General features: G+C 42.2%; 1 protein-coding gene across 1 annotated transcript in view; it reads left to right on the top strand.

Annotated features, from left to right (window-relative positions):
* The window catches only part of POU6F2 (POU class 6 homeobox 2), a 389753-nt gene that overhangs the window by 194493 nt on the left and 185082 nt on the right, over positions 1-10178 (top strand). The window lies entirely within an intron of this gene.

Raw genomic sequence — 10178 nt, 5'->3', positions numbered from 1 at the left:
ATAGTCAATAAAGCAGAAATAGATGATTTTCTGGAACTCTCTTGCTTTTTCCATGATCCAGCAGATGTTGGCAATTTGATTTCTGGTTCCTCTGCCTTTCTAAAACCAGCTTGAACATCAGGAATTTCATAGTTCACATATTGCTGAAGCCTGGATTGGAGAATTTTGAGCATTACTTTACTAGCGTGTGAGATGAGTGCAATTGTGCGGTAGTTTGAGCATTCTTTGGCATTGCCTTTGTTTGGGACTGGAATGAAAACTGACCTTTTCCAGTCCTGTGGCCACTGCTGAGTTTTCCAAATTTGCTGGCATATTGAGTGCAGCACTTTCATAGCATCATCTTTCAGGACTTGAAATAGCTCAACTGGAATTCTATCACCTCCAGTAGCTTTGTTCGTAGTGATGCTTTCTAAGGCCCACTTGACTTCACATTCCAGGATGTCTGGCTCTAGGTGAGTGATCACACCATCGTGATTATCTGGGTCGTGAAGATCTTTTTTGTACAGTTCTTCTGTGTATTCTTGCCATCTCTTCTTAATATCTTTTGCTTCTGTTAGGTCCATACCATTTCTGTCCTTTATCGAGCCCATCTTTGCATGAAATGTTCCTTTGGTATCTCTGATTTTCTTGAAGAGATCTCTAGTCTTTCCCATTCTGTTGTTTTCCTGTATTTCTTTGCATTGATCGCTGCTTTAGCACTTGCTATCCCCTCTGCCTGTAAGTTTCTTCCTGTGCATATTCCCATGGCTCACTCCTCACTTTTCTCAGGTTAAGCTTCACTCCTTGGAAAGAGGTGAAACTAAAAAATTACAGACTGTTTGGCAAAATAAAATAAAACGGTAGCCCCCCGACCCCTACACACACATGCACTGTCCCCTGCCCACTGCACATTCCTAATTGCCCTCATTACAACCGGACAGGACATTGCATCCCATTGGTTACTGTCTGTACCTCCCACCACTATCACCACCTCCCATACCCGCATGTAAGCTCTACAAAGGCAGGAACTTTGTTTACTTCACCATGATATCTCCAGTACCTAGAACAGTGTCTGGCACATAGTAGGTCTTCAACAAGTGCTCACGGGGTAGAGATGTGCACAGGACCATTTCTTGTCCTTCATGCCACCCCTGGGTCTGGCATCTGGGGCCAGCTTGCTGATTTTCTGCTCACTGGCAGGAAGGACTGACTTTGGGAAGTACTTCTGGACAGTCCCACGGCCTCTATGCAATAAGTTCAGGTCATGCAAAGTGCTATCCAGAACATGGGCTCTGGAGCTGACTTCTGAGTCTGACTCCATTCTGCTCACTTCTACCTATGTGGATGTGAGCAGTTCCTCAGTCTCTCAATTGCTGTGAGAAGTCAATGGTTTAATATCCGTGAGACTCTTAGAATAAGGCCTGGCACATAGGAGATGCTCTACTAGAGTCAGTTGTTATTAAAGGAAATCAGAGAGCTGGGAAGTAGGAAGGCAGGTGCATTTTCCCAATGGACTTAAACAGCTAGTTTTTGTCATAGCCTCCACTCACTTTAGCCTGTCTCTTCCAGAAAAATGTCACTGAACAAGAGAGGGATGCTGCCGTGTGTGTCCCCTAGAGGGTAGGTAACAAGTAGAGAACTGAGGTCTGGACGTGGGGAAATGGTCATTTTTCAAACAGAGTGAATTTCCTGGTTAGAAAATTAAGTCTCACTGTTATAATGAAAAATCTGGGAATAATACCATTCTGATCCCAAGACTGGGCTTGTGGAACACAAGATTATTCCCTGAGTGTGTTGTTTTGGGTGCGGTGAGGGCCCCACCTGTGCCTAAACTGTGCTAACCTCTGTGACTCTGCCAAGTATGGTCATGTCTGGGGGATTGAAGGATAAGGTCATCAGTTGTCTTTACCCATCTGGCTCCCCCATAAACCTGTATCCTTGGTACCTATCTTGGGGCCTGTTGGATGCTTGCAGTTCAATAAATAAATATTCAATGGATGAATAGATCAATAAATAATACATTCAATAAATAATCTAGATGTTAAGAGTGCTTATATATATGTGTACTTGTGTGTATATAAATATGTACGTGTGTGTACATAAACACATATATGTGTATATATACACACATAAACACATATACGTGTGTATATGTGTATATATACACACACATATTCCATGTATACCACAAAGAATTGTGCTAAAGAATAAAAAAAGGAATCTAAATCTGATTGAATAAGCTGCAAATGTCTTTCCAAAAAAAAGCATTTGCTCTTATCATCAGGTGTGGCCAGAGAAGGATTACAAGAGAAGTTTCTAGGCCTCAAGGTGAGCTTTCAAGGAAAGGTCAAGTTTGGTCAGGTAGAGAAAGGCTGGCCTGGTGAAATAAATGGAAAATGTCAGAATGGGGACCTCAGGTAGTTCTTGATTTGCTGTTTTATAGAAAAATAAAGCCCCCCACCCACCCTGCCCAGTGAAAACCCTTCTCAGGTTCTGGAGAAGGGTTGGCATAGGAAGGGTTGGCATAGGAAGTCCAGGTCTGCCCAGAGCCAGCCCGGCCTGTAGTGTGCTTGAGAGCCGGGTGACTCTGGGGGACGGCTTGGTGGGGTGTCACTGCCCTTCTACACTGACTTCCTTCAGGGAGAAAATCAGGACTCCACAAATCTCAGACCCGAGGCTTTTCTTTGTAACATCTAACCCCATGTTATTAATACTTATGTTTAGTAGTTTAGTTTGTTTGAAAGGGAAGTCCATGCATTTACACATGTTTACATGTGTGTTCTAAGAGGAACATGCCGTTTTAATTAAGTTATCCATATTGCAATTGAAATACTCCCCAGTTTAGAACCTATTATTGGGTTTAAAATATTAATAATGACTTTTTTCATCAGCAGTGTTTTTATCCAAGTTGGTCCTCCCAGAGCTGGGTTTTATGTGATAAGACTGGCAGGCGAGATTTCCATCTGACTTTGACTCCATTAAAATAAGCTTCTATAAACAGACATCAATTACAACCAGTTTTAAGAGTTTTAAAATGTAATCCAACAGTGCTGCTTAACTAAATGAATCCCAGGAAGTGATCTCCAGTGAATTAATAGAGCTGTGTGTGGATGACTCGCTATGGGCCTGAGTTAATGACTGAAGAAGATCAAATTAATTACAAGTGTCTCCAAGGAGTTTCCAGGAAGAATGCTCCCTTATCAGTTAAAGTCTGTTTAAAGCTTCATGTTCAAAGCCTGTACATCTTCTAATTGTTAAAATATCAAGTAATAATGGGGAGAGAAAGGCTGCTCTGCCCTCTCTTTCCAAGTGTGGGTTTTCAGATGCATCAAAGCATCTCTCCCCACTGGGAAAGAAGAATCCCCGTGAAGACACTCTCATTCCCCAGGCCTTTTCATGGACGGGTATCCAGCTGGGTTTGTATTTGACCCATCAGCTGAGCTCCCTTGGCAAAGAGCCACGGCAGACTTTAATGAAGTTTTTACAGTTAAAAAGTGTCCGAAGATAACTTTAATTGGAGGTGGGGGATAGCCTTGTGAGCAGGGTCAGAGAGAAGCTTGCACTGACCAGGAAGAAGAGTTCAAGGTCATCAGACATAATTTTGCACAGACAGCAAGGATATATGGACAGTAGGTTTGTCAGCCGAGAATTCCTGAGCGAGCTGATTTCCCCAGGATATAACAGAGGGGCATCCTTCAGGCCCTGTTCATCCACGCTATTTCAGGCCTTCATGAATCACCCTCAACCCAGATCTAGGCTTTGGCCTTTACATTTCCCTGTGAATTGATTTTGAGATGAAGATTCCATATTCTGAACACAAGCTTCCTGTATTTCATTATTATCGTGACCAAGGATTATATTGGTGGGTGCCAGGGCTGGAGGGCTTGTTTGAATAGCATAACCAGAGAGTGAAATGGCAGCAATATAGAAAAGGAAAAAAGAGGCAGGTTGAAAGTAAAAGGTGAATAACAGTGCTTGAGGAGGATGTGGAATAAGAAAGAGAACACACACTTGAAAATTATCTTGTGCTTGGAAGCAAACAAGACGTCCTTCAGTAGGTTGATGGGTAAATAAAGTGTGGTACATTGTACAGTGGAATATTATTCAGTATTGTAAAGAAATGAGCTATAAAGCCATGAAAAGACATGGCGGGAACTTGAATGCATGTTACCAAGTGAAAGAAGACGCCAGTCTGAAAGGCTACACGCTGTGGTTCCAACACACACAACAAGGCAAAACTATAAAAACAGTAAAAAAGATGGGTAGTCATCAGGGGTTAGGGGAAGGGAGGGATGAAGAGGCAGAGCACAGAGGATTTTTAAAGCAATGAAAATACTCCACAATACTATAGTGGTGGATATATATTATTATAAATTTGTCCAAACCTGTAGAATGTACAATGTCAAGAGTGAACCCTAACATAAACCATGGGGTTTGGGTGATGATAAAGCGCCTACATAGATTTATCAGTTGTAACCAGTGTATCTCTCTGGTGGGGGATGTTGGTAATTGGAGTGGTTATATATGCATGGAAGCAGGGGAATATGGGAAATTCCCATACCTTCTGCTGTGAAGCTAAAACTATTCTGAAAAATAAAATCTATTTAAAAAATCATATTATAGAAATAAAAGGAGGTGGGCCTCTGGGTTCTCTGTTTTTCAGGTGTACAGCGGGATTTTCTGTAGTCTTAACATCTTTGAGCCACCCTTTACTTTGATCTGTTTATGAATTAATTCATTTCTATCATCAACACATGTTTACTGAAAGGCTTCTTCCAAACAAGCCATGAGCCAGGCCCTGGGAAGGCAGCAAGGACCCCACATCTGTTGCCTGTCACCACATATCCTGAAGACATAGTTTGTTTCAGCCTGATACGGGGAGAATCCCAGTGACTTTCTGTAATTTGCATGATTTGGAAAAGAGATGCTTCTGTAATATCCCTAACTAGTACTGGCTTTGACTTTTCATAAAATTATTAAAGTTTCATTGAGCATATACGATGAACCATAAAGAGCTAGTCAACTGACAGTCTAGTTCTTGTCAGACTTTTTCCAATACTTAATTTATTCATATGATGAGGTTTACTCTGCCCGAGCCATTTGTCCATCCATCAGGTCATTCAATAAGGTAACTAATAACACAGTTTGCTTGTGAATAGAGTTTGAATAGGCGGCTTTACTGAGGTTGATCCTTCAGGTACATCCTATGGCAATGCTGGACTTCTCTTTAAAATATATGAATTCCAGAGAAGCATCAGCTCTTGGTGACTTTCTTCATTTCAGCCTCTGAGCTAATATGCCACATTTTTATGTATTGTCTGCATAGGGAGATGTGGCAACAGACTGTGAAAGTCACAGAGTCACGTGGCAGACAGACTGTGGTATTGTGACTGCTGTAAAGTCCATCAAAGATAATGGAAAGTAGATAAAATAAAATCACAGGCTCATTCTGCACCCACCCAAGCTGGAATTTCAGTGCCGAGGCACTAATTGGTGCCAGTTTAGATCTGCCTGATGGTATCTTTATGAGTGTACTTGCGGGATGATCACAGAAGGGAAGTCCATAAAACGCTGAGGCAAAAGGTGTGTGATGACTTTTAGTGGATGTTTTTAAGCAAAGGGATAGAACTAAAAGTGTCTACAGGGCATTCCAAACGACTGTGTTTAAAAAGAGCTCCTCTGTCGCTTCATATTCCATAGAGTAATGGATGAGGGACAGCGAAGCTGATGTCTTACAACACAGGGGCCAGCCTTGCACTGTGAAGTGTCCCCTGACCCAGCATGGCTCTCACCTGTCCTGCCAGACATTCACATTCATGAGAAATGTCGTGTTTATTGTGATCTGAGCTGATAAATCCATTTGACATCTGAATCCAGATACATTTTGGTACAGAGTAAATACACATTGAATTTTCCAGGAATGCATCTGCTTGGTGCTGACATCAAATGAGGACTGAACTTTGTTTTGTTCAGCTTTGCCACCAAATTCACCAAGAGTTTCAAATGCTGCTGGTGGTATTTATGATGCTTATCTCATGTTTCTGGACCACTCTCTTTACAATGTAATCTTCATGGGATTCTCCCTATTGGTACGAAAATCCGACTGCTTCCCTTTGTCTTTTAATACATGTTTTTTTTTTTCTTATAAATCAGCTTCTTTTCTTTTTCCTTTCTGGTATAGTTGAAAGTTTATATTGATTTTTTTTTTAAGAAATGTAGTGTATAGATAGGTTATAGTGCCAAGGCCAATGCTATAAAAATAATTTTTATGAATAAGAAGGTGTGGGTTTGATGCAATGGCCCAGTGCACGGAAAGGAAGGCATAAAGCTCATGATGTGCAGCTTTCACAGTGAAAGCTGTGGTCCTGGCCACTGCAGGGCACCTCGGTTATGTCATTTTCATATGGTATTGATTATCCCTGGAAGACTCCTCCCACTGTGGGAATGCAGGTGCTTCAGGGATCAGGAGGGAGGCCTTGACATTCCCTACGTTCTTCCCAGGACACTCCAGAACCCATGACACAGCCCTCTGTGGCCCAGCCTGGGCAAGACAAGTCAGTCATCCAGGGTCAAGCTGTCCTCTCTAATTCATCATACATCCTCTCCCCATTGACATGGTTCTTCATCAGCTCCTTTTAACTCCAGCCACAGTCTCTGCCTCTGCAAGATGTCTCATCTTCAAGAGAATGAGGCAGGCCTTTGTCACCTGGCACATCTCGGGAAGGCCCTGAGTCTGTTACAGCAGTGAGGGCTAAAGCTCTGTGTTCAGTTCTTGGTGCAAACTCACTGCTTGGGATGCTCTCTTTTCTGTATTATTTACATGGAAAAATGAGGCAAGAAAGGGTGAGAGTCATATAGTCACGGGCCATATTGATGATGTTTTTGTTGCCATTGTAAAGTCCATCAAAGATAAAGGAAAGCAGATAAAAGGACATCATAGCATCCCATTCCAGGATCAGCTGGACTCTCAATGTCAAGACAAAGTCCAGGCGAGCTCTCAAAGTATTTTTAAAAGTAGGAAATAGGCTTATCACTATTGTTGAAACAGTAATCATTAAGAGAGGAACCAAGACAGAGTACTTGGAATATTCCCTGGCAACCCCTGTTCATTTATCCCAGTTTTTCCTTTCAGGGGAGAGAAAGCAGCATCATAGTGAAGAAAATGAGTAGACCTCGCTTCAAAGGTCTTCAAAGGAGGTGACCTTGGGAAAGTCATTTGCCCAAGTCTTGGTGTCCTTATATGTGACACATGATTAGTACCCACCTTTAAGGGTCATTCGGAGAATGATGAGAGAGTGTAAACATCTACAGTGTACCAAGTACTATCTTAAGCACCTTATAGGTACAACATCAAGCACACAATTAGAATGAAGACCTGGTCAAGGTCCAGTAGGAATTTGTGATAGAGAGGGGACTTGAACCCAGACAATTTGACTTTGGAGATTCTGCTTCCAACATCTATGCTCTGTTGCCTCTAGGAAAGGTGTCGACCCTATGGACTGTAGCTCACCAGGCTCTTCTGTCCGTGGAATTCTCCAGGCAAGAGTACTGAATGGGTAGCCATTCTCTTCTCCAGGCGATCTTCCCAACCCAGGGATTGAACTCAGGTCTCCTGCCTTGCAGGTGGATTCTTTACCATCTGAGCCACCAGGGAAGCCCATAGTGAGTGGTAGCTATACTACTGTGTGCCCTTTTCTTTCACTTTCCTTCTCCTATGTGGTGGAGGGAAGCAGAGAGGCATAGCCTTTGCAGGCTTTTGCTTCCCCAGCCCACACTGCCCAGACCTGAATCTTGTCATGGTAACAAGCTAAGCTATGATGCAATATTTATCCATGCAGGCCACTAAGAGACTTGGTCACTGTGCCACTCAAACTTCATTTTCCTATCAGTTATCTTACATCTGCTAAAATGTGGGAAAATAAAAATATTTCTAGATCAGAAAGTCAACACACTAGTGTTCTGTTCCCAATTAGTCACCCAGCTTCATTCAGGTCAGCTACTTACCTTCACTGAGACTTGCTTTCTTCACCTGTAAAATAAGCTTGTTCTATTTCAATGATCTCTGAGACCCCTTCCCCCTTTAGGGTTCAAGGATGCTCTTTTAGAGTCCTGCACCAAGAACAGTCCAACTCTGCTTTTTACACCCCTGAGCTAAGAATGTTTTTAACATTTCTTATCACTTAACATTTCTTAATGGTTGAAAAGGGCTTCCCCGGTGGCTGAGATGGTAAAGAATCTGCCTGCAATTCAGGAGACCTGGGTTCAATCCCTGGAGAAGATCCCCTGGAGAAGGAAATGGCTACCCGCTCCAGTATTCTTGCCTGCAGAATTCCATGGACAGAGAAGCCTGGCCGGTTGCAAAGAGGTGACATGACTGAACAACTAACAAACACACACACACACACACACACACGCACACACACAATTATTGAAAAGAAATAAAAAAGTGAATCACCTTTTCATAGCACACAAATGACATGAAATTCGGATTTGCATCCTTAAATGGCTTTATCAGAAGCCAGCCTTTCTCATTTGTTTGCATATTAGGTCTGGCTGCTTTTGTACCTGACGACAGAGCGGAGGGGTCGCAACAGAGAGAGCCACAAAGTCTAAAACCTTTACTATCAGGCACTTAACCAAAAAAGTTTGCCAACCTTGGATCTCAATGAGCAACAAGAGAAAATGTTTCCAGGTTTAGCTTTGTTCTGCTTTTCTTTCACAAAGGAAATCCAGATTGTGTCCCGTGTTCAGTCAGTGAAACAAATAACCCTGATGACTGGGGAGCAGTCCCCAGAGTCAAGAAATTACAGAAAGCCCCGTGCTGGCAGCCTGCCCACACAAGTGGCCATGGTGGCTGTGTGAGCGGCAGGGATTTGCAGATTATCTCAGCAGTGGGAGACTGTCAAAGTGCCCCTCTGGTGGTCGAGGAAGCCTGCTTGATGTGCCACAGCTTTCCATCAGTAACATGCCTAAACACTCATTTCCAAACATTATCTCTGCCTGGAGGGATAATTTGCTGTAATGTGGGAGTAAGAAATCCAGGAGTAGTTCAGCCAGTCATTCACTCTATTTTATTTTAAAAAAAAAAAAAACAACAACAACTAAGAATCCTGGAAATGGAAATGTTTTCAGGAAAGCCAATTTGCTGTGGAAGAAAAAAATCTGATGATTTTTTTTCTGATCAGATAGGAGGCTGGCATGATTTAGTCCATAAGCATATGAAGAGAATGAGGAACTGGTAATTGTGAGTGTGTGTGTGTGTGTGTGTGTGTGTGTGTGGTGTGTGTGTGGTGATGGTTGTGGTGGTAGTGGTTGTGGTGGTGGTGGTGGTTATTAGACTAAACTCCAAAAAAGCTAGACAGTTTAGGTGGTAGAGATGGAGATAAATTTAAATATTATGATGACTATGCAGACAATTTGGGGAAGGTCCAGAGATAACCCAGGGTAACAGGGAAGAAACTATTCCATGCTTTTTAAAATTGAATTATAGTTGACTTACAATGTTGTGTTATTTTCAGGTATATACAGCAAAATGATTCAGTTAGATGCTTTTCCATTAGGTTATTACAAGATATTTGATATACCCTGTGCTATACAGTAGGCCCTTGCTGGTTATCTATTTTGTATTAAGTAGTGGCATTGATAAAGATGAGCCATAAATTCCAAATAGAAATTTGTTAAGAACTTGTCAATTCATGATCCTCTCAGTAACCACAAAGAGGTTCAGAGTCCAGGCTGGCTCCTACTTCACTTTCATCGCAGTCAGCTGCTAGAGTCTTCCCAGCCAGCCTCATTCAGGGCCAGGGGACCTTCTCTCGTGCTCCCACAGCACAAGGAGCACACCCTGGCCAGCACTTGTCAGATTGCATTCAATATTTCTGTTGATAGGTCTTGCTTCTCTACCAACCTAGAAACCCCTGGAAACCAGAGTTTTATTCTTCAGTGAATCCAAGGACTGCCGTGCAGGCCAGAGTCATAGTAGAACCCAACAAATAAAATGTTTACTGAACACAGCCAAATACCAAGAGGGTGGGGAGAGGAGGAACTTCTTGTTGCGTTTTGGATATCTCTGAAGACAAAGAAACTAAGTATTACAGCACAAAACATTTTTTCAAACTTAAATTTCAGAACTGACTTTCTTAAACTCAGTTTGAGGTTCAATGCACCTCAGTAAAAAAAAAAAAAAAGTTAATTTGTTG

The sequence above is a fragment of the Bison bison genome, unplaced genomic scaffold (assembly GCF_000754665.1).
Source record: "Bison bison bison isolate TAMUID 2011002044 unplaced genomic scaffold, Bison_UMD1.0 scf7180017864499, whole genome shotgun sequence".
NCBI classification, from domain to species: domain Eukaryota; kingdom Metazoa; phylum Chordata; class Mammalia; order Artiodactyla; family Bovidae; genus Bison; species Bison bison.
This window is presented reverse-complemented; position numbering and strand designations above follow the sequence as displayed.